This window comes from Halichoerus grypus, chromosome 6, assembly GCF_964656455.1.
Source record: "Halichoerus grypus chromosome 6, mHalGry1.hap1.1, whole genome shotgun sequence".
In the NCBI taxonomy this organism is placed as follows: domain Eukaryota; kingdom Metazoa; phylum Chordata; class Mammalia; order Carnivora; family Phocidae; genus Halichoerus; species Halichoerus grypus.
This window is the reverse complement of record NC_135717.1, coordinates 18916821-18931133: the sequence shown is the minus strand read 5'-3', so window position 1 is coordinate 18931133 and position 14313 is coordinate 18916821.

Below are 14313 nucleotides of genomic sequence, written 5' to 3'. Positions count from 1 at the left end.
GTCTTAACTGAAATACAAGTCAAGTTGTGTCCCTCCTCTTCTTAAAATTCTCCAGTGCTACCCATCCCTCTCTGACCTTTATGACAGCCTAAAAGGTCTTATTGCCCTCTCATGTTGCCTTCTACTATCCCATGCCCCTCACTCTGCTCCAGCCACTCTGTCTTCCTTTGTTTTTCCTCAGATGTACCAGGCCAGCACTTTCCTTAGGGCCTTTGCACTTGCTGTTCCTTCTGCCTGGAAAGGTTCCCCCAATCTCTGAGGTTAGTAGACTCTCACTGCCATCAGCCTGAGCTCAAAAGCCACCTTCTCAGTGAGGCTCTCTTGATCATCTTATAGTAGATTATACTTGTCTCTTCCTGCTTTATTTTTCTCCATGGCACTGACACTTTCTAACATCTATGTAATTTATTTTTTTAAGGTTTTATTTATTTATTTGACAGACATAGCGAGAGCAGGAACACAAGCAGGGAGTGGGAGAGGGAGAAGCAGGCTTCCCGCCGAGCAGGGAGCCCGATGCGGGGCTCGATCCCAGGACCCTGGGACCATGACCTGAGCCAAAGGTAGATGCTTAACGACTGAGCCATCCAGGCACGCCCCCCATCTATGTAATTTATTATTTATAAACTTTATCATCTTTGTCTTCTCAGTAGTCTGTGTGGGACTTTGCTTTGTTGGCAATCACCGTTGTATCTTCAGCACCTAGAACGGCTCCTGCCATGTAGAAGATGCTCAATAAAAATGGGTCAAAGTAATAAATACAGTGATCATGGAGGAACTGTGACTCCCAGCCAGCCTCAGGCACAGCCCTCTGCTTCACCTTCCCTTATGAATCAGACCACCATGAGCTACCTTTTTGGGGCCCCAAGTTCAGTCCCCATTGTGCACTTTAAGCCTTATCTTCCCTCGTTTCTTCTTTGTCTTTGTCTCAAAGGACTTCCTTCCTGAACTCATCATTCTGCCCCTTCCCTTTGGATGGGCATCTCTATTTTGGACTTTATTTTCCATATTTCATTTGCAAATGCAGAAATCCAGTTGAAATTGCCTTCATCATAAACAGCAATGTATCACCTCAGATGAACTGAAGAGTCTGGTTGTAAATCTAACTTTGGATAATAAATATCTGTCAAATGAATAACTAAGTAAATGAAGGAGTGAATGAATGAGCCTGCTTAACCTCCTGTGAGCTATGATGTCTCAGGGCTCAGTGCAGGGGTTGGGAAAGAGGCAAAGTTAGTAGACTTGGTCCCCGCAAACCCTTATATAGGCCAGATTGACATATCTCCTCTCTGTTTTGCATTTTTAGGGAGATCTTCATAAGATTTCATTTGATAAAAAGGTTCTACTGCTTTGAAACTTTGTCTTTGAAAACCGTTGCGGTAATGGGAAAAATCAAGTCTTTGAAATCTTGAAGACCTGGGGCAGAATCCCACACTTTAATGGGTTTTATGCCAAAGAAAATGCAAACTCACTATGGCCTATAAGACACGTGGTCTGTCCCCTGTCATCTTCCAGCCTCATCCCTGGCTTCCCTCCTTCAAGTACATGGACCTTCTTCCAGGCCCTTGGGCTTCTCTGGGGCCTTGCTCCCTCACAGCCTATGTGCATGCTGGCCCTCTGGAATGTTCTCCCCACCCCCATTCCCATGCTTTTTATCACTGGCTGCTTCCCAGCCTTTACTGGTCTGCTCAGTGACTTCTCAGAGAGGCTGTCTGGGGCCTTCTGTCTAAAGTAATCTCCGCCTCTCATCCTCCTCCTCAGCCCCATGATCCTTTGCTTCTCAACTTGAATGATTTTTTTAAAAATATGTTTTATTTGTTTGAGAGAGAGAGAGAGAGAGCATGAGCAAGGGGGAAGGGCAGAGAGAGAGAGAGAGAAGCAGACTCCCTACTGAGCAAGGAGCCCGTTGCGGGGCTCGATCCCAGGACCCTGCAATCATGACCTGAGCCAAAGGCAGACGCTCAACCTACTGAGCCACCCAGGCGCCCCCTCAATTTGAATGATCTTGATAAGTTGTCTCACTGCATTTTTAGCCTCCTCAACTAGAATATGTGAGCCCACAAGGCAGAGATGGTGTCCGTCTTGGTGGCTACTGTGTCCCCAAGGCCCAGAACAGGCTCCCCACGAAGCAGTTTCTCATCGTATTTGTTGAATGAATGAGAAGAGTTGTAGGACGTTAACTGTAAAGTGCAGGGACCTCAGTTTTCTTATCTCTGTATTGGAGATAGTATGATCTACCCCTCAGAAAGTGGCAGAGGTGTTGCGTGGAGCACAGCCGGTGCTCGGGGCAGGGGCGACACATTCACGGGGGCTGCCTTCCTGCCTTCCCGCCCACCATTCGCGGAGGACCCAGCCAGGTGAGCCTCGCTGGAACTCAATTATATTCTAAATCCAGAGCCATCCTTCTGCTCTGAGGCTGATGGGGGCCCGCGATCTAGCCTGTCAGCCTCACACTGCCACACATCCGAATACACAAACTGAAAAATTAATGTCCCTGGAAGGCATTGTCTTCCTTCCCGTAGACACTGCTGACCTTCTTGCCTGTCTGCGGGGCGGTGGACCCCGGAGCGCCTGCTTTGCTCAGTCTTGGCGTAGCTACAAGGATGCAGGGCCGACAGGAGGAGAAAGCGTCCGGCGCGAATCTCATTAACTGGGAGTGGGAATCGGAGACAGTGCCTGGGGTGAGAGCAAAAGTCCAGGTGATCTCTGCATTCAGCTTTACAGCCCTGAAACCCATCCCATGGTCCCTCAGAGGGCGGGCTCCAAATGGGGCTCAGGTGAGAGTCGGGGGCGGGGCAGGGAGAGGGAGGGGGATGGGCGGCAAGCAAGAGGAGAGAACCTTGAGACCATGACCATAATCTCGTAGATTCTTGGGAGCAGCAGAGTTATTCCTGACCTTGCATGATGCCAGCAGACAATTTCATTTCAATTCTGCAAGTAGGACAGCACAGGTAAGCTCAGCATTTTAGGACCACGGCATTCCCGGGGACCTAGACTCCTCATCCGCCTCCTCCTCTCCTTGTGGTCTGAGACTGGTTTTCCAACCGGGCCTCCCAAAGTGTGGTTAGCACACCAGTGGCATCAGCATTACATGGGAGCTGGTTAGAAATTCAGACTTTCAGGCTCCACCCAGACCTCCTGACTCCGAGTCTGCATTTCAACAGATGACTCCCGGGCTCGTGGAGATGGGAGAAGCCGTGCCCTAAGCTGTGCTGGTTAATTTTCCATATCAACCTGACCCGACCCCGGTATGCCCAGATGGCTAGTTAAACATTATTTCGGAGTACATCTGTGAGGCTGTTTTCCGGGAGACATTAGCATTTGATTGGTGGATTAAGTAAAGCAGATGGTCCTCCCCTAGGTGGGTGGGCATCGTCCAATCCATTGAGGGTCTGAATAGACAGAAAAAGCAGAGGAAAGTTGAATTTGCTCTCTGCCTGATGGCATGAGCTGGAACATCAATCTTCTCTTGCCCTTGGCTCTCCCTGGTTCTCAGGCTTCACACTTGGGCTGGAATCTACTACACCAGCTCCCCAGCTCTCAGGCCTTTGAACCTTCACTACCAGCATCCCCGGGTCTTTAGCCTGCAGATGGTAGACTGTGGGCTTTCTCAGATTCCATCATTGTGTGAGCCAATATCTTATAATAAATCTCTTTCTAGAGAGAAAGATAGAGATCTATTTTTATATCTAAAAATATATCTGTAACTATATCTATATATCTCTCTACGTAAAGATTTTATATCTATATAAAATATAGATATATATCCGATTGGTTCATTTTCTTGGGAGAAGCCTAATACACGCTGGTGTTGTCCATTCTGATGTGCAGTGTGAGAGTGTGCACAGCTTAACGGTTATAAGTTTGGGAGTTAGCATTAGGAAATGAGCACTTGGATCCCAGCTCTGCCCCGTCCGTCGGTGAGACTCTGATCTCTTGGAACCACAGCTTATTCCTCTGCAAACGTGGGGGCGGGCAGGAGCACCCCTTCCTGGGGGCCGTTGGGGGATGCAGTTAGCCCTTGCAACAAACAGCGCATTCTTCATGGTACCTGCCACATGCTGAGTGCCTGGGACATATTAGCTGGCATTGTTACTGCTAGTAAATTGTTTCTAGTCACAAAATGTCCAAGTTTATAGATTGTTTACCTCCTTTTTTATTTTTTTCAAAAATAGGTGAGCTTGCAGATTCAAGGAAACCTTAGACTAGGTGCATTTTCAGAGTGCCTGGGTGGTTCAGTGGGTTAAGCACCCAACTCTTGATTTTGGCTCAGGTCATGATCTCTGGGTCGTGAGATCGAGCCCTGCATCAGGATCCATGCTCAGTGCAGAGTCTGCTTGAGATTCTCTCTCCCTCTGCCCCTCCCCCTGCTCATGTTCGCTCTCTCGCTCTCTAAATAAATTAATAAATTTTTTAAAAAAGAATAGGTGCACTCTCACCTACATTGTGAGGAATATTCTCCTGGAGGAGGAAGGCTTGGCCACAGAGCAGGGTAACAGGAATTGTGCATGGACCTGACGTTCCTCTGCTCTGAGTCTGAGCTGATGTCCCATCAGAAGCCAGTGATTGAGTATTATTACAGAGCTTTGGTTTTTCTTAACTACAAAATTGTAGAGAGTTTTGTCAAACTCGGAGTCCCACCCACGGTTTAGCATGTCAGACAGCTGACAGTTCTGTCATATGTTTTGCTCAAATAGAAGAAATAAAGCCAGCGATGACTGATTCAGTCCAAAGGTGACCAGCCCTGGGGCAGAGAGGAAGGAGTGGACGGTTAGTGGGGAGCACTGTGAAGGCAGGAGAAGGGGATGGGGAAGAAGAAAGGGAGACAGGACACAGGGGGAGAGCCAGAGGGCACAGAGGACAGGGCTGCAGACAGCATTATATTATATATATTATATATATAATTATATATAATATATATATTATATTATTATATAATAATATAATATATATATTTTATTATTATATAATATATAGAGATGCATAAATACATTTTTAAAAATATGTAATATAAAAAAATTGTATAAATATAAAATATTTAAGGTGCCTGGGGGCTCAGTTGCTTAAGGGTCTGCCTTCAGCTCAGGTCATGATCTCAGGGTCCTGGGGTTGAACCCCACATCAGGCTCCCGCTCAGCGGGAAGCCTGCTTCTCCCTCTGCCTGCCAATCCCCCTGCTTGTGCTCTTTCTGTCAAATAAATAAAACCTTTAAAAATAAATAAATAAAATATAAAGTATTTAATATGTTATTTGACATTTATATTACATATTCAAGATATTACATTACTGTTAATATATTATATTAATATATAATGTATGATTATATTAATATAATAAAGATATTTGTTATATATTTAAGTTAATAAATTTAAATAAATTAATAAAATATATTTATTAATATGATTAACATATTACTTATATTTATATATATTTAATATTGTAAATATAAAAAAGTTTTAAACTTTCAAGTCGTGTTTAATTTTGATGGAAATCCTTAGCAGGGAAATTCGTCTTTAAGAAAACATCTTCTGTTAAGGGTCTGACTGTGTCGACCACCCTCCTCCCCTACACACATAGATAGCTCCAACCAATGAAAAGGAAAACCTAAAATTAAAAAAAAAAAGCAATATCAGGGTCATGTGCCACGGGCAAATATTGTACTGTAACACATTGCCATTTTAATAGGAACTCCTGGCAGGCGAGAACAAACAAATGATCCCGCTTTACAGATGAGCACATTAAGGTGCCGGAGGTGAACCGACTCATTTAAAGATTCCACTGATCTCGGAAAATCCCAAAGACTCCACCCCAAAATTGCTAGAACTCATACAGGAATTCAGTCAAGTGGCAGGATATAAAATCAATGCACAGAAGTCAGTGGCATTCCTATACACCAACAACAAGTCAGAAGAAAGAGAAATTAAGGAGTCGATCCCATTTACAATTGCACCCAAAACCATAAGATACCTAGGAATAAATCTAACCAAAGAGGCAAAGGATCTGTACTCAGAAAACTATAAAATACTCATGAAAGAAATTGAGGAAGACACAAAGAAATGGAAAAACGTTCCATGCTCATGGATTGGAAGAACAAATATTGTGAAGATGTCAATCTTACCTAGAGCAATCTACACATTCAATGCAATCCCCATCAAAATACCATCCACTTTCTTCAAAGAAATGGAACAAATAATCCTAAAATTTGTATGGAACCAGAAAAGTCCCCGAATAGCCAGAGGAATGTTGAAAAAGAAAAGCAAAGCTGGCGGCATCACAATTCCGGACTTCCAGCTCTACTACAAAGCTGTCATCATCAAGACAGTATGGTACTGGCACAAAAACAGACACATAGATCAATGGAACAGAATAGAGAGCCCAGAAATGGACCCTCAACTCTATGGTCAACTAATCTTTGACAAAGCAGGAAAGAATGTCCAATGGAAAAAAGACAGTCTCTTCAACAAATGGTGTTGGGAAAACTGGACAGCCACATGCAGAAGAATGAAACTGGACCATTTCCTTACACCACACACAAAAATAGACTCCAAATGGTTGAAAGACCTCAATGTGAGACAGGAGTCCATCAAAATCCTAAAGGAGAACACAGGCAGCAACCTCTTCGACCTCAGCCGCAGCAACTTCTTCCTAGAAACATCGCCAAAGGCAAGGGAAGCAAGGGCAAAAATGAACTATTGGGACTTCATCAAGATAAAAAGCTTTTGCAAAGCAAAGGAAACAGTCAACAAAACCAAAAGACAACTGACAGAATGGGAGAAGATATTTGCAAATGACATATCAGATAAAGGGCTAGTATCCAAAATCTATAAAGAACTCATCAAACTCAACACCAAAAGAACAAAGAATCCAATCAAGAAATGGGCAGAAGACATGAACAGACATTTTTCCAAAGAAGACATCCAAATGGCCAACAGACACATGAAAAAGTGTTCAATATCGCTCGGCATCAGGGAAATCCAAATCAAAACCTCAATGAGATACCACCTCACACCAGTCAGAATGGGTAAAATTAACAAGTCAGGAAATGACAGATGTTGGCGAGGATGCGGAGAAAGGGGAACCCTCCTACACTGTTGGTGGGAATGCAAGCTGGTGCAGCCACTCTGGAAAACAGTATGGAGGTTCCTCAAAAAGTTGAAAATAGAGCTACCATATGATCCAGCAATTGCACTACTGGGTATTTACCCCAAAGATACAAAAGTAGGGACCCGAAAGGCTACGTGCACCCCGATGTTTATAGCAGCAATGTCCACAATAGCCAAACTGTGGAAAGAGCCAAGATGTCCATCAACAGATGAATGGATAAAGAAGAGGTGGTATATATATACAATGGAATATTATGCAGCCATCAAAAGGAATAAGATCTTGCCATTTGCAACGACGTGGATGGAACTGGAGGGTATTATGCTGAGCGAAATAAGTCAAACAGAGAAAGACATGTATCATATGACCTCACTGATATGAGGAATTCTTAATCTCAGGAAACAAACTGAGGCTTGCTGGAGTGGGGGGTGGGGTGGGAGGGATGGGGTGAGTGGGTGATGGACACTGGGGAGGGTATGTGTTCTGGTAAGCGCTGTGAATTGTGCAAGACTGTTGAATCTCAGATCTGTACCTCTGAAACAAATAATGCAATATATGTTAAGAAAGAAAAAAAGAAGAAGAATGTAGCAGGAGGGGAAGAATGAAGGGGGGGAAATCGGAGGGGGAGAAGAACCATGAGAGACAATGGACTCTGAAAAAGAAACTGAGGGTTCTAGAGGGGAGGGGGTTGGGAGGATGGGTTAGCCTGGTGATGGGTATTGAGGAGGGCACGTTCTGCATGGAGCACTGGGTGTTATGCACAAACAATGAATCATGGAACACTATATCTAAAACTAATGATGTAATGTATGGGGATTAACATAACAATAAAAAAATTAAAAAAAATAAAAAATAAAAAATAAAGATTCCACTGATCTCAAAGCCTGTGCGATCCCACCTCTTGCTTGGAGCCAGAGTTCATTTCAATCTCAGAAAGCAGGTCGACTCTCAGGGTACCGTAAGAGGAAAAACACAGTGTCTCAGGAAATGTTCCATTCCGGGTCTCCCACGTCAGCCCCGCTCCTGGTGGGCACAGGCTGCAGGCAAGGTGGCGGGAGATCAAGGTCACAGAAGTGGAAACATAAAGCTGCCCACCCCACCCCCCGCCTCCGACATGGTCACCAAGCAGGCAGGGGTCTGCATCCTAGCCCCGACCCCATTTCTACCTTTGCCCAGCCTGGCTGAGTCTGGTGACAAAGCACCTCATGTTGATTTCCCTCAGCTGATGCTAACGACTTACTATGCGCCAGGGGCCACTTGAAGCCTGTCATTCATTCATTCATCCAACAAATATATATGGAGCACCTACCAGCTGTCAGACATTGTTCTGGGAACTTTTCATGTGTTCTTTCATGGAATTCTCATTTTGGAAATGCCCGGGGCGGGGGGTGCAGGGAATATTATTGGCTGCATTTCACAAGTAGGGAGACACATGCTCACATAGCTTGAGACTTGCCTAAGATCATACCAGCAGGAAGTGGGAGTCACACTCAGGTCCACTGGGCTGTAAGCCCCCAGACACAACCAGTGCCCTTGAGGTCTTGCCTGTCCCTCCCCCCAAGGCCAAGCCTGCCTCCCCAATCCATGGGACCACCTCCCACACACCAGGAGTTCCTCAGGCTGAGTTTATCCTCAGATAAAGCAGCCCAGGGAACCCCCAGCCCTGGTCAGAGGGAATCCTGAGCCTCCTGCATTTTGAGGGAGAAGCAGACCTAATCAGGATTGTCTACTGGGAAACCACTAGCATCCTGTGGAGACAGACAATGCCAGAGATGGGGGGACGATGAGGAGGGCACTGGAGGAAAACCGAGAGACGGACAAGAGCAGAAGAGGGATGTCAAGAATGGGACAGGAAGAACAGGAGAGGAGGGACAGAAGGAACAGAGAGGGTTGGGGGAGGAGAGAAAGAGTGGAGACACCAACTCAAGAGGGAGGGAAAGAGAAAGAAACAGAAATAAGAAGACAGAGGGAAAATAGAGAGGCAGACAGACTCTGCTAGAAAATCGGAGAGGACCAGGGAAGAGAGAAGCAAAAGGACAAATAACAGAAGGAGGCAGACAGCAAGGGAGAAGAGAGAGAAAGAACACACCCTCTCCCCAACCCCCCCCCCCCCCCCCCCCCCGCCGCCAATGCACAGGCACACCAACACTCATGTTGTTTGTTTGGTTTTGTGTTGTGTTCCTCTGAAAAGATCCTGGGAATGGCCTTCCCTGAAGCAGCCCGCGCGCTGAGCCAGGGCGCGGATGACAATCAGCAGCTCTGTAAAGGAACTCGCTCCCAAGGTAAAATTGATTTTGTGTTTGTTTGTTCTGACCTTGAATTTTCCCCATGGCGACGCCTGAGGAGCAGCACTGGATGCACGAGGAGACGTAGATGAGTCAGTGGGGCAGCTGGATGAGAGCAGCTCCACATGTCCTCTCCACACGCAGCTCCGGATGCCATCAGCCCTGGGCCATGGTGGATGTGCGTGCCTCACCAGGGGGACAGGCTGTGCCCGAGGGACCACAGACTATGATGCACCTGAGGCCAGCAGGGTCACGAGCTATGTTCTGAGTGAGGAATGATGGTCCAAGGAGGAGAGGATGAGCATCAGAAAAGACAGAAGAGCAATGGGCAAACCAACATGGCTATTGGCTAAGAAGCTCACGCCACCGGGAGCAATGGCCAAAGAAGACGGGCGAACACTGACATCGCATCACCCTCATCTTCATCCCCGTCCTCTTCACCATCATCCCCTTATTTTTACCTCTCGCTCAGAGTTGGACACTGTAATAAGCATTCTGCATCATTTAATCATTACTCCAAACTTATGCAATTGTGCAGATGTTGTCCCCATTCTCCACGTGAGAAGTTGAGGCTCAGAGAGCTTTCTCAAGGCCACACAGCTAGTAACTAATACTAAGGTCTTGAACCCAGACCATCCTGATTCCCACACCCATCCTTGCAACATCTTCCCTTTGGCTCCCTTGGGTTCCCCAAATACCCAGTCTGGGGCAGCAAGGCTGCTTGGCGCAGAGGTGACAGGCATCCGAAGCTGCCATGAGGGGGTGGTGGGGGCAGGACTTAGGGGATTCCCGAAGTCCAAAGGGCAGAGGGGATGCAGTTTGGGGTGATCAGTTCGTTCTTAGGAGGACTCCAGATCGTGGTTTTGGAATTCGCCTGGGGGCAAGGCTACGCGTTGGAGCAGCCGATGATGGGGAGCCAGGAGCCAACTGTACAAACATGGTGGAGAGGTACGCAGAGGCTGTGATCCTGGGCACACCAAAGCCCTGGGCTGCCACAGAGGCAGCTCTGTGGTAGCAAGACTCCATCGGATGGCCTGTCTCCAGATGGGACCCCTTGCCTGGTCCGATTGTCTCTGGAACCGGGCAGGGCTGAGTCTATAGGAGAATGTCATGGGGACTGCAGGTGGCAGAGCTGGGGAATGTAGGGGACGAGAAATCAGAGCCAGTCAGCCCATAAGGGAAATTGCTCCTCTTCGTCCAACATCAAAAACTCTAGGGCTATAACTCCCTTGTGGAGTGACAATTCTATGTAAATAGGTCATTCTAATCTAACACACTAAGTACCATATGGGATTGCCTTGCAAGAACTGGGGAGACACAGGGGGAAGGGACAGGGGCTGTCTCCACAGGGCTGGGCCCCTACAAATGAGTGTGAGTCTTCCAGGACTCAGGGTAGAGGAAATGCCCTGTGTGCCCAGGGAGACCAGCACGGACCATTTCAAGTTCAGGGAAGTTGAGTGTAGATGCATCTCAGGGTGAAGGAAGGGTGAAATGAGGAGGATAAAACTGGAAACGAAGGTTGGGCATGGATTGCGTAGACCCACTTATATCATGTATGGGAACTTCAGGGCATGTTTAAAATGCTTAGCACATGACACACAGGATACTAAAGTCCAGGTAGCATCTTCACCCCCTTTTGATTGTGGAAATTGCCATAAAGTTCATCCCAGGAGCTGATGAAATTGAAAGAATAGTGATTTACTGTTCTAATTTGATTCATTGTTCTGTAATCTCAAGTTCCCACTCTCCAGGTCTATTTGTGACTTGAGTTACCCCTCCGTCCTCCATTCCTGGTAAACACTCCATATTTATCCCATCCAGGTCCAAATGGAGACAAAGTTGAGCAATACATCAGGAATAGGGTCTAAAATCTTGGAGGTTGGAGATGATTTTAAAAGGATTTTGGAACCTCCCATACCACCACTGCCAGTGTATCCACAGAGCCAGAGATGAGTTATTGGAGAGAAAAGGGCAGTTTCCTTTATATCTGGGCAACAGCCAAGATCCTACCCAGCATTAGGTAGCCCAAAAGGTAATGTGAGGAAGACTTTAACAGCTCCCAGGGCATTCTCTGGATGCACAAGGACGAGAAGCAGATGCAGGGGTATTAATCTTGTGGTTGCAAACTTTCTCTCCTTGGTGACCTTGAGAACATCTGATATTGTATGGGAGGAACTAGAAAGGAGTTAGAGACATTTCCTGCCTCATCATCTCTTGGGGCACACGGATTTGAGGCACTAGATCTAATCTGAAGAAATGCACAAACTAGATAGAGATAAATAGCAGACAGGGATGGTATCCACCCAAGTGTTTTGAAAGAGCTCAAGGGTGAAACTGGGGAAGTATTGGCCAAACTGTGGAACAGCTCTTAACACATGGCTGCTCTGTTGAGAAGGGGAGTACCCCTCACCCACAAGGCAGCACCTAGGAGTCCCACTCCCCTCCCAGGTCATTGGGCACTCTAGGGCAGAGAGAGAAATCAACAGAGAACAAGTTACGTGACCTCCTCCTTTCTCCAAGGGCAATGCAGCCTGATTCATTCGCTCATGTGAAGTGGGTTTTCCAAAGGAGAGTTGGTTACACTCCACCACTGAAGACTCTTGAATCAAGAGAAATTAGTTTGGGGAATGAGGGAGAAGTTTTAATAAGGCTTTGGGACTGGCTTATGGATAAGAAAGAATCTCTGTGCTTTTATCTCTATAAATGGGAAATTTGCTTTTAAGTTAATTGTAAACAGCAGGGTCCTTGCAGTCCATTGGCGGACACCATGACAGTCCAACCTTCGCCTTCCTTTGGCCACCCCACCAGAGCCTGCTGCAGACATCTCACTGTCTCAGATCTGGACATTTTAGCGTGATTTACCTACCAGTAGGCTATTCAAAGCATCTGCTAGGTGAAGCCTTCCTGCGTTAGCTTTCGTTTCAAGGCCTTTCTAGACTTTCTTGGTTTGCCCCTAGTTTTTCTCCTATTGACATTCATCCATCTCATCTCATTTCCCCAGTCAGAATCTCTCAGCCAACTCTCCAGTAATCCTCATCAGGCCAGCCCTAAAATATGTATACTGGTTCTGGGTGCGCATTCTAATATGGAACATTGACAAAATTGGGTCTTCCAGAAAGGTACAATCAAAGTGAAGAAGAGTGGTGGACCATGGGAAGTTGAAGGAAACAGAGATTTTGGCACAGACAAAGGAAAATGATACCTCTATTTGCAGAGGAGATAATTTGGAAATGATCCATATGAAAGGAACCCAAGATCATCCAGCCATCGATACCTTATTTCAACAATTTTTATTGAACACCTGCTATGTGCCAACACCCTTCCAAGTATTAGGGAGATAGCAGTGAATAAGACCTAATAGACCCAGACCTCATGGAGTTTTTATTCCAGTGAAGCCAAAGCAAGCAAATAAATTAATTAATAAAAATGAAGAGTATATACAGTTATAAAATTAATAAAATAAAATAGGGAAATATTGGAGCTACTTTCGGTTGGGCAATTACAGAAGGCTTCAGCAAGTCTGTACCTCTTCACCCCCTTCACCTATTTTGCCCATCCCTCCACACCCCCAGCAATCACTAGTTTGTTCTCTGATTGGGTCTGTTTCAGTGTTTATTCACTTTTTCTGTGTTTTACATTCCACATATAAGTGAAATCATATAGTATTTGTCTTTCTCTGTCTGACTTACTTACTTAGTGTAATACCCTTTAGATCCATCCATGTTCTCACAAATGACAAGATTTCATTCTTTTTTACAGCTGATTAATAATCCAGTATATACATACCATATCTTCTTTATCCATTCATCTATCAATGGGCACTTCGATGGGTTACTTCCATATCTTGGCTATTATAAACAATGCTGCAATAAACATAAGGGTGCATATCTTTTTGAGTTAGAGTTTTTCTTTTCTTTGGGTAAATACCCAGCAGTGAATTTATTGGATCATAGGGTAGTTCTATTTTTAATTTTTTGAGGAACCTCCATGCTACTTTCCAGAGTGGCTGCACCACTTTGCATTCCCACCAACAGTGCACGAGGCTTCTCTCTTCTCCACATCCTTACCAACACTTGTTATCTCTTATGTTTTCTACTTTAGCCATACTGACTGGTGTGAGGTGATATCTCATTGTGGTTTTGATTTGCAGTTCCCTGATGCTGAAGGATGTTGAGCATCTTTTCACATGTCTGTTGGCCATCTGGATGTCTTCTTTGGGAAAATGTTTATTCAGGTCCTCTGCCTGCTTTTTTTCAAATTTCCAGTGATACAAAGAAATAAGTCATGGAGATGAAAAGTACAGCATAGGAAATACAGTCAATGATATAATAATTTTGTATGGTGACAGATGGTGACTACACTTATCATGGTGAGGATTGTGTAACGTATAGAATTGTTGAATCTCTCTGTTGTACACCTGAAATTAGTATAACATCATATGTCAAGATACTTTAATTAAAAAAAAAAAAGGCAGTGTGCCTGGGTGGCTCAGTTGGTGAAGGGTCCAACTCTTGGTTTCAGGTCAGGTCATGATCTCAGATGGAGCCCTGCGTTGGGCTCTGAGATTAGCAGGGAGTCTGCTTGAGATTCTCTCTCCATCTCCCTTTGTCCCCCACCCCCGCAAGCGGGCATGCACGCCCACTATAAATAAATAAATAAACAATAAAATCTTCTAAAAAATGAGGCTTCTGCAGGGAAACATCTTTTTATGAAGAACCAAACTTCTCAATGAATTACATGAAACCAGGAGTGGGTTCCTGAGTCTTAAGATGCAGAAAATCTAGGTGGGACCAAAGTGGGACTGGGCACGTGTTATCTGAGCACAATCTTGGACCTGACAGCCCAGAGAAGGGCTGGAATAGTAAGGATGGGCCCAGGGGTTGAGAGCGGACCTTGTGTGGACCCTTAACCCCAACCTACTCACCTTGGG